General features: G+C 48.2%; 1 protein-coding gene across 11 annotated transcripts in view; it reads left to right on the top strand.

The window, feature by feature from the left end:
• ARRB1 (arrestin beta 1) overlaps positions 1-15,843 on the top strand; it is a 182,037-nt gene that overhangs the window by 60,583 nt on the left and 105,611 nt on the right. The window lies entirely within an intron of this gene.

Consider the following 15,843-nt stretch of genomic DNA (forward strand, 5'->3'; position numbering starts at 1 on the left):
CTCCACAGGGACTGATGGCCCCCACATCTGTGGCTCATGGGTCAACCTCACATGGAGGCAGTCACTCTCCATTGCTTCCAGTGTCAATCACTCTGCTGCTGATTGGAGAGTCCGTGCTATCTGTTGGTCTCAGGGTTTTATACAGCCACCCATCACCATAGCATCTGGGTGCCTTGCATGAAAACTCAGTAGCAATAGCAGAGTCCCTAGTGAACTTCATGGAGTCTCTGGTGCTTTTCCCTTTTCAAGGTTCATACTCCGTCTGGGGTAGGGTTTGGGGCAGGGGGTGGTTGGGGCGGGAGTTTGGTAGGGGGTTGGGAATAGAAGGGGTGTTTGTATTGTGAGTCACTTTTGGCAGAAAGGAAGGGTCTGCAGCATTTCCCAAAAATGGTCAGACTCAGTCTCATCTCCTGTGGAAGTTCGATCCAGTGCCAGATCCCCTCGGTCAAGCGTGCTTTGAACCCAGCTCTCATCTGTTCCGTCCTGGACTGAGATTTGCTCCTTGCCGGGCCTGTGTGTCAGTTTCTTGCCGATGGATGAATGTCCACAGGGTATAATGAGTTGCAGGACTGTGCAGCCAGCCCTGTCATCGAGGGGGGGTGTGGCTATGGCGGGCAGAATGGCTCCGTCCCCTCTGAACAGCCACGCCTGCACCATATGCAGATATGACAGCAGACAGCTTTCCTTCGACCGCTGCTTACAAGGAGGGAGCATGCCAGCCAGCTGCCTTTCCTCTGTCCACACGTGCCCTAGCCCCAGTGCCGAGCGAGCACTGTGCGTCTGCTCCTAGCGAAGCAGAGAGGCTCCAAACTTCGGTGTGTTAATGGACAACACTAGTCTAACCTGGCCCTAGGACTCCATGTGAAAACACTGGAAGGTGAGGAATACGCCTGCAGCTTGAAGTGTGGATGTCCCCAGCCGGACAAAGGGGATAACCTTGCCTGGTCTCACGACACTGTTTAAGGCGAGGTCCTGGTCTCGTCAGGATCATTCAGTCTGACCTCCTGCATAGTTCAGGCCATGGAGTGTCACCCAGTAATCCGGGCAGTAAGCATCATCATTTGTGGTTGAAGAAGCGGGTGGGGAAGGCAGGGAAAATGAGACACAGATGTTAAGAGAATTGCCCCAGTTCTGTCTGTGGCAGAACTCAATTCTCAGGAGTCCTTGCTCTGTGCTTTAACCAGCAAGCCCGTCTCCTGGGCCTTGCCTTATTGCCAATTTTGCCGCCCCAAGCAGTCGCCACCGAATTGCTGCCACTGAATTGCCGCCGTGGGACAGGGACTGCTTCCCCATTCTGAATGCCACCCCAAGCACCTGCTTGGAAAGCTGGTGCCTGGAGCCAGCCCTGCTTATTGCATTTCTAAATTAAGACTCCGTTTGTTTGCAGAGTTTTTTAAACCGGGGTAATGTTCTCTAGAACACTAAATAAAAGGCTCCAAGGAGCTCTCCGATTCATTTGAGAACAGGGGGGGGCGGGGAAGGAACCTCAACAAACTAAGCCAGTGCTAAATCAACAAAGCATTCCCTGCTATTTACTCAGCTTTCCATTCCAGCTCCCTGCAAAGGCAGACTGACGTGAATCCAATCTCAGCAGCCGGGGGATGCTGAGCTGCTCGACCACAATTTACAGGGTGGAATGACTCTGTCTGGAACAGACTTGTTTATCAGCAGTCCAGCGTAGAAATCTAAATTGGACTTTGCCGACACTCACCACAACCTGTGGATTGGGAGTGTTCTGTATTTCTGCCACTCCTAGAAACATAGAAAGTATTTAATTGTAGCCTTGCACAACTTAGGAATCATAGAATATCAGAGTTGGAAGGGACCTCAGGAGATCATCTAGTCCAACTCCCTGCTCAAAGCAGGCACAATCCCCAATTTTTTTTTTTGCCCCAGTTCTCTAAATGGTCCCCTCAAGGACTGAACTCACAACGCTGTGTTTAGCAGGCCATTGCTCAAACCAAATCATAGAATATCAGGGTTGGAAGAGACCTCAGGAGGTCATCTAGTCCAACCCCCTGCTCAAAGCAGGACCAACACCTCAAGCTTAGCAGGGTACTGTATTTTGGGTTGGTTCTTTGGGGAAAGAGAAACAGCAAAGCAAACCAACCCATCCGTTTTCCTGTCCGTCATTTCCTTACCTCTGAGAGGGCTCATTCTGTGCAGATGTTTGTCCCGGCCAGACATTTCAAAACAATTTGGGACCTTGAGACGGATAGACCCCAAGTCTGTTGACTCCTACGGTGCAGTCCTCTCCACCAGGCAGCCCTGCCCCGCTGAGTCCCTGAGCAATAACAGGGATCTGGTCTGGGAGAAGAGGAATGTAACCTATCAGCTCCATGCATCACAGAATGGGCAGGGGACGGAGCGATGTGCAACCTGTGTGGAGGATCAGAGCCCCTAGAGATGCACAGGTCTATTGGCCCATCCAGTCCCAGCTAACGCAACATTGTTCCCTACGGACCATTCCTTGGTGGCTTTGATGGGCTCTATCATGGCTCAGCCACACTCTCCTCTGTGCCTTGCAAGCCGGAAGAGGCCGTTCCGCAGCAGCCAGAGCTGGGTGCCCTGCAGAGCTGAATTAGACAAGGTCCCACAAATGGCAGCACGAACTGAGACCAGGGCTCAGACCTACAGCGGTGCTGAAGGCTGGTGTGGCTTTGCAATCATAAGTGCCGACTTCCACTGTTCCTGGTGGGTGCTCGACCCCACCCCCACCCTGGCCCCGCCACTGCACCGCCCTCGCCCTGGCCCCATTCCACTCCTTCCCCAAAGTCCCCGCCTCGCTTCTTCTCCGCCTCCTCCCCTGAGTGTGCTGTGTCCCCACTCCTCCCCCCTCCCTCCTGGAAAGTCCTAAGCGCCACCAAACAGCTGTTTGGTGGTGGGAAGCACTGGGAGGTAGGCGGAGGAGCGGGGACGCCGCACGCTCAGGGTGGAGAAAGAGGTGGGGAGCTTGGCTCCCGGTGGGTGCACAGCACCCACTAATTTTTCCTGGTGGGTGCTCCAGTCCCGGAGCACCCACGGAGTCGGTGCCTATGTTTGCAATCGCTGTCTAGCATCCTGTGCTTGGCCGGTGCGGCTAACGCTTCGGACCACACACCGTGCAATGCATTACTAAAGGCTGTGGCTTGGTCTATTAATCATGTGATGAATATTAATAGACTGTTTATTGGTGGGGCCTTAATTTAAGCTCTGGTTTCACACACACACCTCCCTTCGGGCTGCTTGGGGAGTGCTTACCAGGCAGATTTGGGCCTGGCTGAAGCTGACTCATTATCGCATTGTAAACACTTTATCCGGCTTGATGGGAGAAATCAGAGCCTCTTCTGGGCATCTCACTTAACCAAATCTCTGCTAGCTCAGGCAGGGCTGACAAGAGGGGAGGAGAAAGGGCAACAATTGTGCTGGGGCCCTGAGCTCCTGGGGGGCCCCCAAAACATGGGTAACTGAGACGAAATGGGAGGGGATGGGAAAACAGCATGTACATTTCGTTTGACGGGCCAGGTTGCAGGGGCCTCAGGCACTGGGGCACACAGTGGTTTAGTCTCCTGAAGCCTGTAATACTTTGGTCTCATTTCAGTTGTTGGGCCTGGTGTGTGTGTGTGTGGGGGGGTGGGTGGTGATCTTGGGGATCCAACCTTCCTGAGCTGCAGGTTAGAGAGAATTCTAAACTCCGAAGACATCTACATGCCCACCACAAGGCCTGCATGGTGTCCTCTTACTCTTCCTTTGCACCCATAGAGTCATTGCTCCGCAGGATCTCAAAGCACTGTACATGGGTGTGTGAGCTGAGACTCTCAATCCCTCTCCAACAGGCTGGACTCTGTTAGGGAAAAAGGTTCCCTCCCGTCCAGGGTTGGGAGGGTAGCCTTCCCTGTACTTCTGTATTAGCCAAACAAACACAGAGTTGTGGCTCTTAGACAAAATGAGGCACTTTAATGCTAGCAAGTACGACAGCTGAAGGGCTCACCAATTGCCTACACAGAGGAAAATGGCAAAGCCCTGAACAAAGAACAAGGTTGAGTTTTTATAGCTTGGCTCAACATGAATTGTGACATTTCTTCCAGATCAAACTGGTTAAACCCAGTCTGTTTGAGTCCTGTGGTATGAACATGGAGGCTTCTATCCTTATAAGGAGTTCTTTCCCCGCGCAGGAAGTAAAGGTTACACATAGTTCAAATTCTTTCTACCCATAAGCATAGAGAAAAGACAGAAGCATAGCTTTACATGATTGGGTTTTTTTCTTTTCTTTATCAGTTCCCCCCCTTTGAGCCTGAAGATAATTATCTTTCATGGCTCATTATTGATTGTTTAACAGGTTCATATGCTTTTCATCTTGGTTAACGCCACCCTTTTTTCCATATAATATTTTCGCTGGGGCTATGGCTTTGGTACATGCGCGCTGAAAGAAAGTACAACTGGACATACAACAGAACAGCAGGCCTGTAATTATAAAGAATCCCATTCTGTACACAAACAAGATTTTTAGCCATTCAAAGTTAGGCAACCAGCTAGTGAGCCAGACCCATAAGTCAAAGCCAGTGCTGAGAGCGGTAGAGGCTTGCTTATGGACGAAAGCTGATACGCTGGCAATTATATTTGTGTCTGTAACTATACGACCACTTTGGTTTACATACAGGAAACATGAAGTGTTAAGGAAGGTACATACTCTTCCTTGCGTACTTAAGAGTTGATCCAGAGCCAACCTATTTTGCATACTGTAGCGAGTTAATGAGTTTATTTCTTCTTGCAGAGCTTGGATTGCATCTCGGGTGGCGTTTGCAAATATTTCCATTTCAGCTGACATATTTTTTAGAGCATATTTGAGTTGGCCCACCCCCATCCACGGAAAAAGAATACGGAAGGCTCGCATACCTGCGCTGCCTTCTTCAACAATAGTGTTATATCTGGTATCTCGATGGGTTCGTCAAGTTGTGTCCTTGTTGTCCATTAAATTTCTACGATGCATCCCCCCTGGCCAGGCATAGGCCACGTGCATCATCCCAACCAGTTTGGAGGCAAGGTTTTTCCTGCCCAAGTGCCACATACCCACCACAAATGGTGGTCTACTAATATTATGCTATTGTTGCCCTTATTGCCCCCAACATTTTGAGAAACGTCCTGCAATCATCCTACTAGGGACGAGGCATCATCAGGATCAGGTCCTATGCCTCCCAGATTCCATAATGTCATTTTTTTTTGTGAGATTATACCCCACATATCCTTCATGACAATAGCTGGCCGCCTCAGTACCATTAGGATACTGCAAAAGAGTAGCACCTGCATTTATTCCTAAAATTAGAATTTTCTCACATTGGGCTTTTGGGTATTTTCCCAGGCTCGTTTTACCTTGGGAGTGCAGTGACCTTTTTTCTACACAAAGGGGGCCTTAACAAGCAAGTCTGGGTGATGATTCGGGATCCAATTCCTAAAATCCATGGATCCCCTACCCCTTTTCCCTTTTTGGCCATACCATACTTGGTCGTTTGTATTTAACCAAGAATCAAGAAGTGCTGGATTGGCAAGATGGGGAAACCTTGCAAGAAATGAGAGGAGAGGTGGGAACACACCCAACAATTACTAAGATTCCATGAGTTGGTTAGATTTTGGGCTAACTGTAAAAACATGTTTTTATCCCAACCCCCTAGGGCAAAGTTCCAGGTTAATGCCCATAGCCACACATACTTTATAAACACTAACAACTAGTAACAAAACAAAAAGTAACACAATAATTGTAACAGTATAACTAATGCTCCAGAATTCTGTAGCTGCTTCTGATCCTGCTGACCGACCGGTACACAGTTCATGTAGGAGCGTCGGTCGTGATGGCCGTCGTTGGAGATGTTGGAGCAGGAACCTTTTTACAGTGGCTGCAGTGCACCCATCTATTGATGCCCTCGATCTTTACCTCAGTCGGAGTAGTCAGAAGGACTTGGGCAGGGGCCAACCACCGTGGTTCCAGGAAATGCTTCTTTCGATGGATTTTAACACAGACAAAGTCACCTGGAAAAAGAGATTTCAGAGTAGCAGCCGTGTTAATCTGAATTTGCAAAAAAGAAAAGGAGGACTTGTTGCACCTTAGAGATTAACAAATTTATTTGAGCATAAGCTTTCGTGAGCTACAGCTCACTTCATCGGATGAATTCGGTGGAAAATACAGTGGGGAGATTTATATACATACACAGAGAACATGAAACAATGGGTGTTACCGTACACACTGTAAGGAGAGTGATCACTTAAGATGAGCTATTACCAGCAGGAAGGAGGGGGGGAAGGAGGAAAACATTTTGTGGTGATAATCAAGGTGGGCCATTTCCAGCAGTTAACAAGAACTTCTGAGGAACAGTGGGGGGTGGGGTGGGGGGAGAAATAACATGGGGAAATAGTTTTACTTTATGCAATGACTCATCCACTCCCTGTCTCTATTCAAGCCTAAGTTAATTGTATCCAGTTTGCAAATTAATTCCAATTCAGCAGTCTCTCATTGGAGTCTGTTTTTGAAGTTTTTTTGTTGAAGGATAGCCACTCTCAGGTCTGTAATCATGTGACCGGAGAGATTGAAGTGTTCTCCGACTGGTTTTTGAATGTTATAATTCTTGACGTCTGATTTGTGTCCATTTATTCTTTTACGTAGAGACTGTCCAGTTTGACCAATGTACATGACAGAAGGGCATTGTTGGCATATATCACATTGGTAGATGCGCAGGTGAACGAACCTCTGATAGTATGGCTGATGTGATTAGGCCTATGATGGTGTCCCCTGAATAGATATGTGGATAGAATTGGCAACGGGCTTTGTTGCAAGGATAGGTTCCTAGATAGTCTCTACGTAAAAGAATAACTGGACACAAATCAGACGTCAAGAATTATAACATTCAAAAACCAGTTGGAGAACACTTCAATCTCTCTGGTCACTCGATTACAGACCTAAGAGTGGCTATCCTTCAACAAAAAAACTTCAAAAACAGACTCCAATGAGAGACTGCTGAATTGGAATTAATTTGCAAACTGGATACAATTAACTTAGGCTTGAATAGAGACTGGGAGTGGATGAGTCATTACATAAAGTACAACTATTTCCCACCGTTCATCAGATGTTCTTGTTAACTGCTAGAAATGGCCCACCTTGATTATCACCACAAAAGGTTTTCCTCCTTCCCCCCCTCCTTCCTGCTGGTAATAGCTCATCTTAAGTGATCACTCTCCTTACGGTGTGTATGATAAAACCCATTGTTTCATGTTCTCTGTGTGTTATATAAATCTCCCCACTGTATTTTCCACCGAATGCATCCGATAAAGTGAGCTGTAGCTCACGAAAGCTTATGCTCAAATAAATTTATTAATCTCTAAGGTGCCACAAGTACTCCTTTTCTTTTTTTTGGAAAAAGAGAATGTGCACAAGTATCAAGTGGTAAAGGTGGGCATCCTTTACTTTGGCCCACGCATCACTTAACGCATCTTGCAACATGTGACAATAACCCGCAACTTATCTTGCCCGGCCACTAAAGAAGTTTTCGCTGGGACAAACCTGTTTACACTGATACGGGGGATTTGCAAGGGTTGGCCAAATAGAATTTCTAACGGTGTCAATGAATGTTTCTATGGGGTCTATTACGCAGATTGGTTAACACTATGGGTAACACCTCAGGCCACTTTAATCCAGTCTGTTCACATAGCTTTGCTAAGTGGGTTTTTATCAGCCCATTCACCTTTCCACTTTTCCTGAACTTTGTGGATGATAGGGGGTATGCAAGGCCTGTTTTATGCCTAGGGCCTTCGCTAAGTGTTGAATAATTTGGGAAGTGAAATGGTCCTAGGTCACTTTCCAAATGAGTCATTACTCCAAAGTGGGGAATAATATCCTTGAGGAGGCACTTTGCTAAGGATACTGCATCTGCTTTTCGAGTGGGGAAAGCCTCAACCCATCCTGAAAAAAGGTCAACCAGGACAAGCAAGTGTTTTAGTCCTGTCACTGGTGGTAAATCCATGAAGTCCATCTGGACCGCAGCAAATGGGTACTCAGGCAATTTGCTATGTCCCATAATTTGTGGTTTGATTGCTCCTTGATGATTATGCCGTTGACACAACCCACACGGTGCAGTGATGGCCTTCGCAGCTGCATGGACCCCTGGAGCAAAAAACAACTTTTCCATCTGAGCCACTAATCCCCCCTTTCCCAGGTACGAGGCCAGATGGAGTGCCTGGGAAACCTGAGGGAGGAGTTGTCTTGGAAGAACCGGACGACCGTCCGGGGTGACATAGAGGTTGTCCTCATTTTGGTGGCATCCAATGGATTTCCAACGGTTAACTTCGGCCAAGGGCGTCGCCTGCTGGGCAGAGAGCAAAACAGCCGGTGTCACTGGTTGCAGTAGCGGGGTGCCAAAAAAAGGAAAGGGGCTGGAACCCCATAGAGGGCAGCATAACGGGCCGCCAAATCGGCTGCAGCATTTCCCTTGGAAACCTCATCTGGCACGCGGGAGTGGCCCTTACAGTGCATAACTGATACAGCCGCAGGAAGTTGAATAGCCTCTAACAAGGCAGAAATCAGGGCAGCATGGGAGATCTGAGAGCCACAGGAGGTAAGGAACCCACGATGTTTCCAAAGTTGTCCAGTAGACTGGCACACTGAAAAGGCATATTTAGAATCAGTATAGATGGCCACAGTTTTGTTTTCAGCTAATTGGCAGGCTCGAACAAGAGCCACGAGTTCCACTGCTTGCACCAACTTTTGAGGAGGTAAAGAATGCGCTTCAAGCATTGTCATCAAGGTAACAATTGCATAGCCAACTCGTAAGGCTCCAAACTCGTCCCGATGGACAGATCCATCACAAAACAATTGGAGGGCAGGATTCTGCAATGGAACATCTGAGATATCAGGACGAGGCGTGGAGATCAAATCCACCAAGTGTAGGCAATTATGAGGTTCCCCGTCCTCAGGCAGAGCCAAAAGGGTTGCAGGATTCAGGACTTCCAGTGGTGTAAGGTAATAGTCTGATTGGTGAGCAAGGCCAACTCGTACTTGGTCAATCTGGCTGCTGTGAGGTGCTGTGTGGAACCACGATTGAGAAGCGCTGCAACGGCGTGAGGCACCTGAACTAGAAGAGGGTGATTCAAGGTAAGCCCCAAAACTTTTTCAACCAACACGGTGGCAGCCGCAACAGCGCGGAGACAAGGCGGAAGACCCAGAGTGACTGGGTCAAGAAGGACTGAAAAATAAGCCACCGGTTGCTGGCCAGGTCCAAAGGGCTGAGTTAACACTCCAGAGGCCATGCCATATCGTTCATGGCAGAATAAGGTGAAAGGCTTAGCATAATCCGGTCTGCCCAGAGCTGGTGCAGAAGTTAATGCCTGTTTGAGGGCTGTAAAGGCGTTGTCCTGTAGAGTCATCCATGGCAGGGGTTCGGGAACGGAATCCAGCAGCAAATTGGCAAGGGGGTGCACTAACTCCGCATAAGCAGGAATCCAGGCTCTAAATAGCCACTTGCCCCTAGTAACTGGCGGAGTTGTTTTTTTGTGGTAGGCCTAGGCATGGTAAGAGTGCTTTCAATCCTGTCTTGAGTAAGTGCAGTGGAGACATACGAAATACGATGCCCTAAATATTCCACCTCAGGTTGGGCAAACTGTAGCTTGGAAAACATCACCTTGTGACCTTTTTCGGCCAATGCAAAAAGAAGGATTTGAGTATCTTGTACGCAGGCATCCTTGGCTGTAGAGCGTAATAGCAGATCATCAATGTATTGTATCAAAGTAGAACCCATAGCCAACGAAATAGAGTCCAGATCGTGCTTTAAATACTGGCTGAAGATGGTAGGGCTCTCCCTGTATCCCTGAGGGAGGCGGGTCCATACGTATTGATGTCCATCAAAGGTAAAGGCCAATAGGAACTGTGAGTCTGGGTGCACAGGGATGCTGAAGAATGCTGAAGACAGATCAATCACAGTGAAATAAGTAGCTCCTTGGGGAATAGCAGTCAAAACAGTTGCAGGATTGGGAACAACCGGAGCTCTCGGAATCACAATAGCATTAATCAGTCGGAGGTCAAGCACGAAACGGTAAACTGGTTTGCCATCAGGGCTAGGCTTGGGTTTCTTAAGAGGAAGAATAGGTGTATTACAAGGGCTGGTAGCCTCTTTAATGATTCCTTGAGTTAAAAGCTGTTGTAGGACTAGCCGAATGCCCTCTATGGCCTCTTTAGGTAATAGATATTGCATTTTTCGGGGCAGAGGGATTTCTGTACGGTAAGTGATATAGACTAGTTCTGCTGACTTCAAAAGTCCAGTTTCAGTGGAAGTCGAGGCCCACAATGCTTCAGGAATATCAGAAAACTCAACAGGGACAGTGGGGGCAGTGGGTGCAGATGTAGCAGCTAACAATGCCATTACCGTAGCTTCAGGGACAGAAGTAGGGACTGAGAGATATAACCCATCTGGGCTCAAAAAATAGTTGCTCGCAGTTTACATAACAAGTCTCTGCCTAATGGATTTGCAGGACAGGAAGTTGCAATTAAAAAGCTATGATCCTCTGATAATGGGCCAAGCTGGACCGTTTGCTCAGCAGTTAGAGGAAGGGCGCACACGGTGACATCAACGCCTATAGCCTTTACAGTTGCAGAAGTAGTAGGAAGGTTGGGGTCCTGTAGAGTACTTCTATCTGCTCCGGTGTCAACTAACATTGAATAAGTTTTTCCTCCCACCACAATGGGAAGTTCCGGGTGGTTTGCATCCAACTGCACTGTCCAAGAAGTGGAGGGGGTTTCTGGCCAGGGGAGCGAAGCATTGTGGGTGGCTAGCTTTCAATCAGTACTTCCTTCTTCTCGCCCCCTTTCCTGAACCCTTTAGTAGGCTTGCATGAGAGGGTCAGCTGACTGGGGGGGGGGTAATTCGGGCACTGGGCAGCCCAGTGTCCCTTTTGTCGACACCGCCGGCACTCATCTGGCCCTGCCCTCCCGAGCCATGGCTGAAAGTTCTGACTTTGTGGTCCCCATCCCTGGGTAGAGCTGCCTCCCCTTCTGCCTCGTCCCCGAAAGCCTCCCCACCTACGGCTGGCGTCTCATCCCCGAGGGCCGTCTTGAAAACCTTGCAACTGCAGAGTAAGAAGCTTTTCGGACCTCCTAGTGTCTAATTTCTTCTTATTCCTCCAAGCATGGGCTGCTAAACCCACCATCTCCTCCAGCGTTTTGTTTTCATAAGCTGGTTGACTATACACATACTTCCGAGCGAATGGCAATAGGTTTTTTACATACTGGCCGATCACTTGTGTTTTTGCTACAGGGGAGGTTGGATCTAAGCCGCCATGGTTTTTCAAAACCTTACAAAGGCGGTGGAAAAATTCCCCTGAGTGCTCATCATGCTTCTGAACGCATGCATCTACTTTTCCCCAATCATAAACAGGCTTAGACATATCCTCTAATGCTTCTAAAATTCGCTTTCTCATATTATCCCACTCACGAATGATCTCCGGAACATCCCAATCCATTTCAGGTTTCTCTTGCGGATAAGCCGCCTTGCCTCGCACCGCCTCTCTGGCTTTCTTATACGCCATTTCCTTCTCACCTTCACTTAGCACTTGATTCAAAACCATCTCCACATCATCATAGTTACAATTATACATTGTGAAAATACCCTTCAACTTTTTAATAAATTCTTCCGGACACTTTCGAAATGGGGGAAAAATAGATGACCAATTCATTAGATCTGTGCTGGTAAAAGGGACATGCACCATTTGCGTTCCCTCCCTACCACTTGGCAGTTGTTGCATGGGCATTTGGACTGCACTAGCCATTGCAGCACCAGTAGCTTTTGCCTTAGGTGTGCCTTGAGAACTATGAGAGCGGGTTTTTGCGGGCGTTGCGTCACTGGGGTGTCGTGGATCAGGACGTGCCACCTCCCTTTTAGAGGAACCAGCCTCCTGAACATCCCCCGACTCTGTGTCAGATGTGGATGCATCGGGGTCGGGCTGTGGTACCCCGCCCCACATCCAGGTACACTCTTCCAATTGTATAGGATCCCCTGCTTCTTTCAATGGGAGTTGGATAAATAGACTTTGGCGCTTTTGGCTTCCAGTCAGCGTTACCGGATTCCGGATTATAGGGTGGAGGCCGCACGGACAAGGTCGTCTCCTTACTGGCTTCTGCCATGGCTTTAACTTTTTCTACCTCATTTCGTAAACTAGTAGTTACACTGGTGCTTTTGCGCCGTTCGGCTTCTCTTATCCATACATCAGAATACTTAAGTTGCCGCGGTTTCAAATCATACAATACTTTCCGTATATGAACAACATTATGTAACTCAAATGTTCCTTCCCCCGGCCAGCGATTTCCTGGCTCCCGGTCGTCTTGCGTCATTCCCACCCAGGGACCTTGACACAAAAATATAAACCTATACACAGCTTTGTTACTATCTGATTGTAAGGCCTTGATATCCCTATCATAATGTTTTAACATATAGCCCAGAGGCATAGAAGGATCAACAGTTCTACTGGACCCCCACGCCCCCATCTTTTCCCAAAGACAGAACCCCTGACTGTTGTCTAGACAATCACAAAGGAAAAATTCAGAACTCATGAAGTTCCCACTGGCCAGTGTTCACCAATAGGTCCGGACCCTAGTGTCTTCGGGACGCCTTATTTCGCCGAAACGATGGGTGGAAGCAAGACGGGAAGCCTTCGGGGTTAAAGCAACCCGGGTGCCGGCAAGAAGGATTCAGAGTCCCAACCATCCACCGTTCCGGAGAAGCGGCGATCCTGGACAAGCCCCGAAATTGTTAGGGAAAAAGGTTCCCCTCCCATCCAGGGTTGGGAGTGTAGCCTTCCCTGTACTTCTGTATTAGCCAAACAAACAAAAGTTGTGGCTCTTAGACAAAATGAGGCACTTTAATGCTAGCAAGTATGACAGCTGAAGGGCTCACCAATTTCCTACACAGAGGAAAATGGCGAAGTCCTGAACAAAGAACAAGGTTGAGCTTTTATAGCTTGGCTCAACATGAATTGTGACATTTCTTCCAGATCAAACGGGTTAAACCCAGTCTGTTTGAGTCCTGTGGAGTTTTATATCCTTATAAGGAGTTCTTTCCCCGCGCAGGAAGTAAAGGTTACACATAGTTCAAATTCTTTCTACCCATAAGCATAGAGAAAAGACAGAAGCATAGCTTTACATGATTGGGTTTTGTTTTTTTTTCTTTATCGACTCCACCTGAGCGGCCTGGCTGGGCTGTGCATTTTCTCTCGTGGCTGCATGTTTTGCTCCAGAATCTCAGCTTTCATTTCAGAATGTTTCTCGGGGTGTTGTGGCGGCAAAGAGAGCCTTGGAATGCTACGCCGATGTCTGCCTGAGTCTGCCGAGAGCCTGCAATGATAGCGCTCAGAGAGGTGGGAACTGGTCCTGCTTGTTGCTATGGGTTGTTGGTTCTGGTGGTGCGGAAAGATAACTCACGTGTCAATGTTGTTAACCGTTTAGCTGCTGATCAAAGCATGCCCGAGAAAGACTGTCGTAATAGGCAGATCTTCACACTCTAGTGAGAAGAAAAGGAGTACTTGTGGCACCTTAGAGACTAACAAATTTATTAGAGCATAAGCTTTCGTGAGCTACAGCTGTAGCTCACGAAAGCTTATGCTCTAATAAATTGTTAGTCTCTAAGGTGCCACAAGTACTCCTTTTCTTTTTGCGAATACAGACTAACATGGCTGCTACTCTGAACTCTAGTGAGAGTGATCTTTCATTTTGGCAGCACAGTTGGGTGGAGCTGGGAGAAGCACCACCCTTCTTTTCCCCTAAATCGGATTCCTGGACATAGGCAAGTATCCTGTGATCTGCTGGCTCTCAGCCCGGAGCCTTAACTACCTCCCATGTCTAATTAGTGACTACTTTAATTGCATTGTGACAGCTGATATCTAAGATGCAGGGTGACAGGCAGGACAGTGCACAGGTGGATTAATATCCTCTGAGCTCCCCATTCCTTTCCGCCGTTGTCAGGAGAGGTGGCTGACGCCTGAGCTCCCCTCAGACTGTCTCGTAGGCTTTCGGGATCTTTTGGAGCCTTTCAGCAGCCCTGGCTAACCATTTCGCCTCCCACTGCTCCTGGTGCCAGCTTGGCTCAGCCTGTGCAGGGAGCCGGGGCTGCAGCAAGCTGAAGAAAGGGAGATAATAGAATAAGGGGGAATATTAAAAAGGTCAGGATCATCCCAGGGCAGCGCTTTGATTCGCAAGGCCCGTTTGGCAGCAGCAGGCTCCCACTGCCACCCGTTCTTATCCAATCCTGCAAAGCTCCCCTTGGGCCAGCCCCAGCCCCGCAGCACCGGCGTGACGCCATTGACACAGAATCTGAGAAGTGTCAGGCTCGAAATGTTGTCGAGTCCAGCCCCTGTGCTGAGGCAGGGCCAAGTACACCTAGACCAGCCCTGACAGGGGTTTGTCCAGCCTGGTCTTAACATCTCCAGTGAGGGGATTCCACAGCCTCCCTCGGACACCTGTTCCAGAGCTTCACTGCCCTGAGAGTTAGAAAATTTTTCCTGATATCTGACCTAAACCTTCCATGCCATAGCTTAAGCCCATTACTTCTTGTCCTACCTTTAGCAGAAATGCAGAACAGTTGATCAATCCTGTTGAGAACAAACCTGAACTGTTCTCAGGTCCTCCCTCAGTCTTCTTTTCTCAAAGCTAAAAAACCTCAAGTTTTTTAACCTTTCCTCGGGTCAGGTTTTCTCAACTTTTTATCATTTTCGTTGCTCTCCTTTGGATTCTCCAATTTGTCAGCATCTTTCCTAACGTGTGGGTCCCAGAACTGGACACAGTTCTCCAGCTGAGGCCTCACCAATGCCGAGTAGAGCAGGACAGTTACCTCCTGAGTCTTACCTACCACACTGCTGTTAACACAGCCCAGGATGATGATAGCATTTCTTTGCCACAGCATCACTTTGTTGACTCATATCCGACAGGTGATCCACTATAACTCCCAGATCCCTCTCAGCAATGCTGTGAATGGGACATTTTGACAGTGTTGGAACTTTTTTCTGGTTTTCTTCCAGAATGAAATTCTAGCAAAATTGACCCCGTTTCACAAAGTTTGATTCCAACAGAACTGCATATTCTGGTGGAATACGGTCCTGTTGAAATGTCTCCGACCAGTGCTAGGTGATCATTTTACTGCCAATTAAAACTGGGTTGGATGCAGTCATGAGAATGGTTTTTTTGTTTGTCCATCCAGCATCTTTCATCTGAGGATCTCAAAGCAGCGTCCAAATACTAATACCCTCACCCTCCCTCCCACCCTGCCATGAAGTAGGTAAATATCAGGAGCACCATTTACATATGAGGTGCAGAGAATGTAATTGACTTGCCCACGGTCATACAGAATGTGAGAGGCAGAGTGGGGAACTGAAACCAGGGGTCCAGAACCTTTGCCCCATATTTAACCACTCAACTGTGTGATGGCAGCTCTTGGGGTCTAGAGATGCTGACCTCTGCTGCGTGACAGGAGTACAGTGCTTTGTAACCCTTTCCAGCGTCAGGTGTCTGGGGCTTGGAGGGAAAGTTCAGTCTCTTCCCAGCACTCCTGTATCACATCCCAGAGTGCCCAATACGCCATTTGGCTAAACAATTGACATTTGTGTAACAGGTTGGTTACATGTGGAATGTCCCCTCTAGTGGGTGTTTTCATAGTGTATAGGGGTTGCTCAAGCGATAGGCGTCTGTGCTTTTCAGTGATGGACATGCCAGGTGCATTCCCTGCTTATGGCATGTGGTGGTGGGAACTCTATGGGTTCATTTGTTAGTGGGAGCTATAGCAGGCGAGTGAGAGAGACAGAGGAAACTGAGGGCTGGATCCTCAGCTAGTGTAAATCATTTGT

Source organism: Dermochelys coriacea, chromosome 1 (genome assembly GCF_009764565.3).
Source record: "Dermochelys coriacea isolate rDerCor1 chromosome 1, rDerCor1.pri.v4, whole genome shotgun sequence".
Classification (NCBI taxonomy): domain Eukaryota; kingdom Metazoa; phylum Chordata; order Testudines; family Dermochelyidae; genus Dermochelys; species Dermochelys coriacea.